This window comes from Rhyacophila brunnea, unplaced genomic scaffold (genome assembly GCF_057557595.1).
Source record: "Rhyacophila brunnea isolate RB1 unplaced genomic scaffold, BYU_Rbru_1.0 scaffold_1, whole genome shotgun sequence".
Classification (NCBI taxonomy): domain Eukaryota; kingdom Metazoa; phylum Arthropoda; class Insecta; order Trichoptera; family Rhyacophilidae; genus Rhyacophila; species Rhyacophila brunnea.
The window spans coordinates 17,663,847-17,676,603 of record NW_028232751.1 but is presented as its reverse complement, the minus strand read 5'-3'; positions in this window follow the sequence as shown (position 1 = coordinate 17,676,603).

The window sequence follows — 12,757 nt, the reverse complement described above, 5'->3', positions numbered from 1 at the left end:
TTGTTTACGTAAGGAATTACAAATGGCCGACAATAATAAATTCGCTGCCTAGACAACGGAAGAATTCTAAACTATAATGTTATACTGTATAATCGACACGATTGGAGTATCATACTGTGGCGTAATGGTAGAACGCTGATAACCGAACAATCGGTGGTTCGAATCCAATCGAGTGCGTTTATTTTTGTGTGAAAAAAATAAATTATGTGTTACATGTCCCACGCCAAAAATACACTCTGATCTGATTTTTCAAACGCGCCTTAAAAAGTATAACTTCAAAAATCTTTTTAATGTTTTCAGAAACATATTTATTAATTAAATTAATACAGTCGAAATTGTAAACATCAAAAAAAAAGTTTCAAATTGCAAGCTTCATATTTTTCCGCTAGGTGCTTCTGTTGGTATAAGGATACCCCTTAAATCCCTCTATTATCGATACACAGCAAGAATAATCTAATTTAATATTTCAATATTTAAATATTATTTCACAATAATCGCAAGAAAATTAAATAACTAACTATTCTCAGTCCGATAATTTTAAATTAATTCATCAAATAAATGATAATAATTGCAGCGGTATTGAACTTATTTCGACGCTATTGAAATGTACAGGAAAAAAAACACCAATTGAAATTTTCGATTTAATTTCCTCGCGCTTAATTTCATTTTAATTTTTTGTGCATCGCTCCACAGTCTGAAATCACCGCAGTCTATACCTATGTACTAGGGCATATTGTATTCTCGGTATACCGAATCCAAAAATCCCGCGATTGAAAATATTGGAATCGCGCGTGTGATATAGGGATTACGTGTATTATATATTATTTTATAAGAAAAATACAGGTTTTTATCAGAAATATAAATATGAAATCTTGAATAAATACCATACGTCCCCAATCTTTCATGATATTACGGTATCGGAAATTATATTATGCATATCTAATTATAAAGATTCAGAACATATTAATAAATAGAATTCCGATAGGCTATTCACTAATATACTACATTTTGACGACGGGTTTTGAATGTGTGAGTGTCCTACGAAAATTAACCACACATTATACACGTGCAGTAATTTGTGTTGCAACCTTCAAATACACCAATATTGAATGAGCGTCAGCACATAAACCGAAATCAGTTGTCAGAACGAAGCATATTAATTCTTTAGACGTGTTTAAGTTTACCCCATTGTCTTCCACAGTCGAGATCGGTTGCCTGTTAATCCACACCCGTTACGTATTTCAGTTCCCATTATTTCTGAGTTCCCTGGTTTTATATAAACAATATCATCAATTACAAAGGTGTTATTAAATATTTCATTTTTCGTAATAGTTTTGGTATGTGACACCGACACTACACTTTTTCACAAATTTTGGTTGATTTTGTTTTTTGTAAAATTACTATTTCCGTAATACCGGGATTTTAAGCCCTAATCCATACCTGCGTTACAAAAAACTTGAACATTTAGATTGCTCACAATATAAATAATTGTTGGTACATCTGTTCGGTATAATATATTTAATTCGACCATTAAAATAAAACAGATTTTAAACTTTATCGATAATTTTTGCATCGTAAATCTTTATGCTATCTAAAGATTTTTTATGTAAGATTTATAAAAGTGCATAGTGCATTCTCTCTTATATTAAATCGCAAAACAAATAACTAGTTGATTAATATAATATACACATCACTAAATTATGAAAAGTGCAAGATTTTAGCCGGGTTCACGCCATTTTTGGCGGTAACTCGACCTGTGACCCAAGTGTTAACGCACTGATAATAAAGAAATCAAATAGATTTTTTATTGGCTAATGCTTAGCTCACTGATTGAAAGTAGGTATCGTGTAATATAGATTACTAATAACCGTAACAGCTGTGTGATTTTAACACTTTAAGACTTGCATCAATTTTAATATTTTGTGGTATATAATAAAGATGTTTTTATCACATTACTATCATCTGATTATTGACACCGATTACTATAATATTTGGAAATAACTGATATTAATTTCTTAACCATGCAAATGCACATTTAAACTAATCAAAAAAATCACCCTTCTTTCTAAAAATATTTGATCCAAGATTATTGTATAGTATTATGTATTTATTTATTAAACAAAGCATTGTGTACATAACAAATCAAAATTCAGGACATTTACAACTAGAGATTTATTTACATTATAGTAGCACTCACCTACCCATTGCTCAAAGTTACATCTCAAAATAAAAATTTGATTAAATAAGTTATGACGGTATATTACATGTTATATATCATAATAACATTATTACAAAGTTTTAACGATAATAATATATGATCACTGATCCTTTTTAACACGTAATTATTGTGAGTGGTTATTGATACCCACATTTGAGAAATATATATATCAAATTTAATGATATACATTGAGATTTGACGTCTTTAGTAAGCCAAAAAATTACGGGATTTGTAAAGATAACAAAGATGATGGTATAAAAGAAATATAACATATTATAACTAGATATATATAAATTTGGTAAGTAATAACTACACAATGAAAATTTATTATTTATACCTAAAATGTACCATAACGATTAGTTAAAAATTTTCTTTTGTAGCTTCACGTAGCTATTTACATAATTTTTGGTTAAAATTTGTAATGATAATAATATAGTTACAGATAAGTACCTGAATTATCAAATTGTATATAAATAATAGGTATATCTATAGCTGTGTAAATTTGTATGATTTCCGAATTACGTCAATAAATACTATTATAGTATATTAATACTCATCATCTCATTGATTTGACATAAATAAAAATAGTTTTATGGTGCCCACATTTTTAATATCTCACAGAATTCGTTTTAGGTATATCCTACAATAATTATTATGCAACCAATAATTTCATTGTATTTTTATTTCCACATATAAAATTATATGTAGTTGGACAGTATTGGCAAATAGTGCTTGGGTACTGCCTAATGGTAATTCAATATTATTGAAAACCTATTTTACTAGTTAAGAGTTAAGCTATAAATTGTGAATATGATTAAGAATATGACCTTTTAATGAAATAGCACAATATTTATTGTTTTAGTCTATCATTATTAATAGGTAACCCAAAAATAAGTTATGTGATAAATTATTTATATTTATTACATATCTATTGAGAAAATGATATAATCATAAGATATTATTAATTTGGCATTTACTATATAAAATGTAGGTATATACTAATTATAATTTGTACACACACGATGGTCGCGTGGCTTAAGCGTCGGCCTATAGTGTCACGACACTATAGGCCGACCACGGATCCCAGGTTCGAATCCTGGGTCTGACAAGTACACATATTGTTTTTCATTTATATGTCAATATGTTAATACAAACCTCCACTCTGTGAAGGCCCATAATATGATCTTATTAGGATCGGACATGGTCGGATATACTAATTTATATAAATTAAAATGTATGTTATTTAGTAGGTACGTAACGTGTTTCGTTCTCACCATAATATTATCAAGTATAATTATCAATTGTAGTGAATATGGTAGGGTGTAGTAAAATACATATACTATAATGTTGGGCTGCTAAATTTTCAAATTTCGGTCGCAATTTTATATCAATAATATTTAATGCGTTTTTATTTTTAATTAATTTTTAGATGTTTAAAGCTATTCATTTTATACCTACTATTTTATGAGGTTATAATAATTACCTTCAATGAAAAAATAGAAATTAAAATAAAATGACTTGTTTATAATTTCTGTTATTTATTTATTATTTATTAAGTAAATTGAACGATATTTAATTACTTACCTACGTAAATAGATAACGTCTACCTATTCGATTAAACGTTTAATAAATTAATATAACTTGTTCCATTTTATGATTGTGTAGTAAATAAAAGTATCCTACCTAATGTTAAATAAATACTGCACTTTTTAGACATTCAATTAAACATGTACAATATAATATCTAGGTAGATTATACCCCTAACATATTTTATTATTTTTTTGTAAAATGCTTAACATGTATCATGCAAATAATACAATTGATTATGTACCTGTTGGGTACTAAGAAAACTAAATAAATAACAATATTTTTAAAGAATAATATACTCACCCATTTCTTATATTCTTTACTAATTATTAATAATTTATTTAAATATTATTTACTTTGTAGAATTCCATTATATAACAGTATAAAATTATCATCACCATGATCGATCCTAACAGAGTCATTATAGGACTCCACAGAGTGGAGGTTGTATTAACAGAGTTTTGTTTTTTACGAAATATGGATGTTAGCCACTTGCTCAATTTAATATAAGATCGATATTCTGGAGTCGAAACATATTATGAAAGTAAAGCAATAAAAAGACCCCCCCCCCCGGTCTACTCATTTTTATACAAACTTGGAAAAGATCGTGAAACAAATCGTACATCATCAATAAGGTTTATTCAACATCTTTGATTTAATTATTATTTGATTTGATTTATTATTTTATAAATTTGAACTTCACTTCAACAAACACTTCTGAGAAAATATATTATAACCAATAGAAAAAATCTTTTTGAAAAAAGTAAGACAGGATCTGCCGGGTATCGCGCCCACGCACATAGATCACTATGCTAAAGGAGTCATACTTAATTGCGACAAATTTTAACTAATGGCTTTTAATACTTACTGAAGCATAAACAATGTTTTGTAAACTAAAAATGTCTTTTCTTTCCGTTTTTTTTTATGAAATTATATACAGACCTACTTATTGTCTTAATTACATAATAACCGAGTAATAATTTAATATTTAATCTGATTTATCTACAAATTAGTTACGTGTAGCGTTATTTCAGGTTTTAGATGACTATGAAAGATGGTATTGAGCGAAATAATTTAACATAAAAGTATATCAATTTTTACAATGTAAGTATACCTTTTTAATTTTTTTAACATTTATATGCGTTTCTTTTCTATGGTAAAATAATATCTATCCAATGTGTGTTATTTGTACTCATAATAGATATTTTAAATAAATTGTCTATTACCAAATGTATTTCTATATAAATGATATTAAGTAATTTGCCAACATTTTGGTATTTAGAATCATTTCCTTTCCGATATACAAGACTCAATAGATCAGTAATCTTTTTGTTATCCTAATTTCCTAATAATAAAATAGTATGTTATTAGAACGTGTAGTTTCCTAACTTTTACTATAACTGCATTACTAATTGGTTTATAACTCGTAAATGGAGGTCCCTTTCAGTGGCGTGCAAAGCGTTCATACCTCGAGGTGTTAGTTCAAAGTGTTAATAGCAGGGTGTTTTGCAATAGGCAGACAGAGACTGACTGACACCTTACGTAATTTTAACGGCTATAAGCTATTATAACACTTCCCACGCCTCCCCAAAATGAGAAGAGAACTCATAGCGGATTGATTCTCAAACCTATGTGTGTTACGTACACTGCGACCCATAAAATACTGAACTAACTCGAAATGAATATATAAAACTACACGATATTAATTATTAAAGTATGTATACAAGGCAACACATGCAGTATAATAGTGCTACTACAGACAATAATACAGTGACGGAATTAAATTAAGTACTAATTTTTTATTCAATAAAAAATATACATAATTTTAGAATGTAGCATTCGTTATTTATAGAACATACTTCATTTTGAACACCTCAAAAACGACGTACGTATTATAAAAAAAAATAATCGTAAATACCTACCTACTGAGCGGGACTCAACCTCCATTCGTCGAATTCCAGCCAATATGCTTTATCGATTAAGCCACATTGTTAGTATCTTACATATTTACGCATAGTTGTTAGTAAAGCTCGGTGTGATTAGGTATGGCACCGGTGGCTTACTTGGTAAAGCACATTGGTTGAAATCCATTGGACGCGACGTGTTCGAGTTCTACTCAGTATCAATATGTTTTCTTATATGTATGTTTCTGGTGTGTTTGTTCCAAATTATATGTAGGTATATAGAATTAAGAAACATACAATTTAATTTAATATAAAAGTATCTTAATTAATTAAAACAAACAAAGTATTGATTATGCACATATTTGTATGGTATTTTTTTATCACTAGAATGCCTAATTTGATAAGTTGTCTCAAACGCATAGAAAATATTTTTGAAACCCCATAGACATAATGTCACGGTTTTTTTATGAATTTGTAAATACATATTATATTTTTATGTAACTAATTTCTATTTCAAGAGATTCAATGTTTATTGTTTGTTAATTGTGATAATAATTTATAAACACTTGAAAGCTAAATACTTACATTTTACTGTTTATTTATTTATATCGAAATGGACAGTATTGTGATTTGTGACCATATTGAAGCTGGATTCGATATGCATAAGTATATATCGCACCGCGAGTGTAAAACCAAGAATTGTGCAACAGACATATTTTGGAGATATTAGGGTTTGAAGTCTTCGTTTTGTTAGGAGAAATAGAGTTTCTAAGAAAAATCATAATATGTGTTGTGCATGTTCTTTCAGTTACTTCAATTTTACATTATCAAGTTCACGGCTTTTGTAGTTGCTTCCCTTTATATCTCGAAATTTAAAAATTTGCACATGCCTTGGTTTTACACTCACGGTGCGATTGGGATTTCAATTAAAACCTTTTTTAAATCTATATTTTTCAAAATAAGTACAATAAAAATGTGAATTATAAAAAAATCTCTTCTATGCGTTACATATTTTTAATGGTAAAAATAAACGTTAAAAGGGTTTAATCAAACGGCTGATTGTTTTTAAAAAATATTCGTTATTTTTATAAATCTTACTGAGATTAAGATTTTGTTGCCATTCGGTACTTTTTATAGAGAAATTCACAGGATTTACTTACTTAGCACCCAGCGATAATTTGATTGGTTCCAAAAAATCCATGAGTCATATTAAGTCATAACATAACATAATATATGATCATTATTCCTTAAGTTGTGCCATTAAATTAATAATAAATATATAAAAACGATCACCGTGAAATTTATAATTTTTTCCTACATTTATGGATATTGCAAACCACTGAGATTATTTAATTAAGAAACACTGTTTATTGTTTTCTTATTTTTTTAATCGCCGTGTATAACCAAACCACGAAAAGATTGTAACCAAACCTTTAGATTTATGGATTAAAAAAATACATGTATATTTTGATATGTAATTTTTAATAAACAGCTAAAACCTCGTAGCTATCTACTCTATATACATCACATTATCATGTCGTTAAGATCTACTTAGGAACACTAAATTTAGTAATAATTTTCCACATACATGGTCGATACTGGAATCAAATTTTCTCATCCAACTGTTTTTTCGCGTCGATCATATGAGTCGTAATTTGGAAAGCCTTACGACTGATCAATACACTCCATAGAGATAAGTGACGCGGTATTTTTTTTACAATTCATTTTATATATTCATTGGTTATTTTTATGCGTCTTACTGTGTAAAAAGTTGTGTGATACTTTATACATTCTCCTGTTTGTTGTAGTAGAAATATATAAATAAATAATTGAATACTAACGCATTTTTTCTTTTCTTACTAACTTTATTATTATTTTTGTTAGTTTTATTATTGATTGTGCATTTATATTTAATAAAATATATCAATTAAAAATAGTTATTGTTGTAAGGAATCTAAAAAAATGTACACACACCGAAAATGATCAAAGTGTGGATAAGCAAATCATGCACCACTAAGGAGTGGTACATCCAATGGGGTGGCAAATAAAAGAAATAAAGATAATAAAGAGTTTCAAGAACGGGTTTCATGGAAAGGAGTTTTATTCACCTGCGGCGCTGACCTGACATCCTATACCTGATCTGAAAATCAGTACACTTATTTTTTTTTATTATTAATAACCATGCCCTTGTTTTTTCGTACAAGGTGGTTGGGTGGGTTAGTTGCATTGATGTAGGGCTAATTAGGTTCCTCCATTTATATCTTTAATTTTCTTTATGGCCAGGATTAAATATTTTGTGTAGTGTTCTTGTGTTGTTCTATTGCTTAGTACTTCGTGAGGCTTTTGGAGGTTAATTTCATGATTATGCTGTCTACACCGAGTCCTAAGAGTCCATCGCTCCCTTTCTAGTATAGGGCAGTCGTTGATGATATGCCACACAGTTGGAGATATGTTGCCGTCACATGGACAACAGTCATCATCCCTCAATTTAAATCTTTTTAGATAAGCTCGCACCGCTCCGTGGCCTGTTATCCGCTCTAGCTCCGTGGCCGTGTTTTCTGTGTGAGTTCGTGTGATATTTTTATGTTCCTGGCAAGAGTGATGGCAGAGTTTATGTTTGGAATAAATTTCTGTGTTATTGATCTTGTGGCGGATGTTGTGTATCTGTGGTTCCATAGCTCTATTGTGTCTTCATTTAGTTTTTGTTTTGCGTAACTTAGAGGGAAGTATGTGTAGGTTGAAGGTCTTTTATCTGTTGTGGCTTGTTTAGCGTATTTATCAGCTTCCTCGTTTCCGGCTATCCCTGTGTGAATTCTTATCCAGAAGAATCTAGGGATTTCCTAGTTCCTACCATTCGAAGCTGTGTTGATAGTGTTAAAATGTCCCTTACTAGTAGGTGTGTGGATGGTGGGTTTTGGAGAGCTACCAGACTGGATTGGTTATCTGAGAATATGTTAACATAGTTGTACCTGTGGAACTATAATATTTTCAGTGTCCACTCGAGAGATTCTCTGATAGCCAATATTTCTGCTTGGAAAACAGTGCAGTAACTTTCGAGCTTAAATTTTCGGGGGGTTATTAGTGTTCCATTTTCGTAGGCTACAAAAGCTGCCCCAACTTTGTCATCGATTAGACTGCCATCTGTGTAGATCTCCAATCCTGTGATGTGGTATTTTATTTTAGTGTCTTCGTCAACTGTTCCTATGTGTTCTATATTTTCTAGATGTCTGATACCAGGGTGTGGAAGTTGTGTATTTTGTTTTCGTATGTTCTGTCTGTAGGTAAGCGTCGGGGAAGTATGTGGCTTGTTTTAACTTGGTATATTCCTGTAAGTTCTTGTATTTTTATATCTATTGGCACTATGCCTGCCAGGACTTGTGCTGACGTTAGTGATATTGTGCGATATCCCTTTTACAAATTGATATTGCAAAAGGTCTTTTCGCAGAATTCAGTCTTTTTTGGATAGATTTTATATGAGTTGCTTTATTCCAGACCGATGCCGCGTAAGTTAAGGTTGGCTAGTACACATATTAGGTACATATTATTATTTACGCAATGTCACATGTTTAAATATTTGTATTAAATAGTGAGTTCATTGAGAATATTTGACGAAAAATAGTGTAGTATATCAGTATGAAATCAAATTACACAGAATTTGTAACCAAACGGAAGTGGCAGTATTTTAATTCTGTGAAGTGTGACTTTGCCTAGTGACGTCACTTACTATTCAGCACTTTGGTGGGATACTGTTAAGCTGTAAAAATGTTTTTACTTTATTAAATGAATACATAAATACGTGTTTATTTTATTAGTATACTTAATATACTTACTTGATTACCTAAATGACATAAATAATGCTCCTAAATTCAGTCATCGTTCAGTTTGTAAATACATAATTATTATCGTCTAATACAGTGGTCCACAACAGGTGTGCCGCGAGACGATGCTAGGTGTGCCGCATTGCATTGCAAAAAACAAAAACATTTTTTTTTATTAATTATACAATATGTACTCAGGTACTTAATAGCCGATTTGCGTACATGGCTGGTAATATATTTGAACACTTGCATGAACTTAATAAAATAATGGAAGGTCAGAATGGAAATATATTGACGTGCTCTGATAAATTAAAAAGAGTTAAGACAAGGATCTCTACAAATGTACAAAAGGACCTACCATTACCACAAACATTTAATTTTGTATCCGTCTCAAAAACATTTAACTTTGCTGCAAAAGAAATGTCGTCATTACTTTTATACAATCAATACGACTGGATTCGAACCCCTTTTGCAATCAATGCCGAAAATTCAATAGAAGCGCTTTCCCCATAAATTCGAGAGGAATTGGTTGAATTGAGAAACGACGCGATGCTAAAACTGAACTTCGCCAATGTTCCATTGGCTATTTTCTGGATTTCGGTTAATAAAGAATATCCTCGGATCTCCGACAAGGCTATTGTAGTTCAGCTCCCATTTTCTATGGCATATCTAGATGAGAAAAGTTTTTCAACTCCAGTTACACCTAATATAAAATAATAAGCAGTCTTGTTTGAAGGAGAACTTCGTGTTGCTCTAACAAATATCACCTCAAAATATATAAAACATGTACGTTCATTGAATCGAATTCAATTGAATGAAATGATAATACAAATACATGGAAATATGTACATTTAGCTCTTCGTCGTGTATTATGTTGTTTGTATATTTAATTATTTATCAATAAAAAAAACATAAATGAATGTAATTTTGGTACATGGCCCCCACAAGAGGGGCTGACAGGGCTATAGCCTGGGGACCCAAGCTCAGGGGAGGGCCGGCGTAGTAGGTCAACCAAATAAACGAGATAAACACAAATTACAATTTTTCTAATAGTAAAAAAAGTCGCCTGCGACGCTGTTTTGGTGCGTTGATGTATTAATAAATACAAAAAATCGCTAAACATACAATCAATATCATTAATTTTACCTCGAACACCATTTAACGCTAGAGACTGACATTATAAGAGGCCCTCTTGCTAATATTTTTCCTAACGGTGTTACAAATATTATAGCAAACATTGCAGGATTTTTTACAATATATTTTATTGTTGCGTGCATTTATTGATATACCTATTTACAGTCAGATTGTGAAAAAGTTATATCTTCCTAAGATGTACATACTTTCTGATAAAGCATCCGTTTCGTGGAAACTCATCGTTGACTCCTATCGCCATGATGAAATAATGTCCAAGAACCCGTGTCATTTCAGTCTCGTATCTCGTAAAAAACCAATTCACTGTACCTATATCCTGTGTAAGCACCGTAAAAAACCGTATAAATGTATGAAAGAACCCAATCGTAGAAAAATCACATAATCCTTTCAATGATCCAGTGACGTCCCTAGACAAAATGCCGCCCCATTTTTATACAGTATTTTTTACCATCATTTCATGACTCCAATATCTAAGAAATGTATTGTATTGATACATTAGTAACAAAATATATACCTACTGCTAAATTTAATTTAAATGCCATCTCTACTTCAGTAGATAATATTGCGGGTCACGGTTTCAGATACATTTAAAAATACATCTTGACAACTTTCAAATCTCGCGAGTGACTGGCAAAAATAGTGGATAAATTTATTAGATTATTATGTACCTACCTATAATTAAAATATATTTCGCAAATCTGCACGTGTCATTGCTGGTCATTAAGGACGTAACGTCCAAGAATAACGGAAGTAAACTAGACATCGCAAACTCTACAAAAAAAATACATTCCTGTTAAACCTTTCATGTTAATTAATACATTTTGTTTCCAACCAGTGAGCTCATTTTTTTAATGAAAGGATATTCCCGTTATTACTAAGTTTAGGTACCTATTTCTATATATACCTAATGATTCTCATCGATTTGCCGCCCTTCGAGCAGCTGCCGCCCCCAAGCGACGGTCAATATGCCTACCCCCACGGGACGTCACTACAATGATCCAACTGGTTCTTTGATGTTTCGGAGTTATCAAGTTTCTCATTCACGAGGAAAACAAAAATCATTAGAATATTTTTATCTTTGTATGTACCAAATAAGTCGTATTAAGGATTCAATATTCAGACTATGATAATATATTATTTTCATTTAAATTTATAATACGTTTCTCCTTGGCATCAATCATTTATTATAGTTAATACACCGTGACAAAAAAATAATGACCATTGCAATAGAAAGAAATGGTCATATTATGTAGTACCTAGAAGTTGCATCGGTATTTATCAATCGAAGATTATTTGTACTTAGATATTGTATTATATATTTTGAGAACGGTAGGTCATTGGTCTTATCTCGTTGGGTGAGAAAAATGATCATAATTATTTGGATAAAGAGAATTAGTGTTTGCAATGGTGTTGTATTCCTCCTGAATAGACCTTGGACAAATTGATAAAAATAATCCCTCACAAAAAGAATTATTTTTACCCATATCTAAACTCATGGGCCCCATGTCCTAAAGCGGGTTCCTCTACCTATCGGTACGGGTATGGTCAAGGGTGGTGCAATGTTCTACATTAGTGTTCTCCAGATAGTATTTCGCGGAACTCCAGGGTTCAAAAGTAAACTTATGGGTATTCCGTGAATGTCTTTTCAGTGATTTTTTTGTATTTCTAAATAAATCCTCTTGAGTTATTAAGCTTATTAACACTCGGCATCATATTATGAAGTACTGATCGCGACCTCTTTTTGTGATAGTCATGCGACCCTTCGCCATATTGGATAAATGATCATTTTTATTAATCAAGAAACACACTATTACTATTAGAACAATTTTGTGGTGTAAGTTTATCTCACTTAACTGGTCAACCCGCCATGCCGGGCCTCCAGGCTAGAACCCTGATAGCCCCCCTCCCCTTATGGGGGCCATGTAAACTACGAGGGTGGGTCAATAATTCCTTAGAAAAAAGCATTAAAACAGTTTTTATTTTTGTATTTTTTTTTATTTCTCAACATTATCTCCTTGGAGCTCAATACACTTGGTTAGACGTTTCTCAATTTTTTTTAAACCGTCAGAAAAATAAGT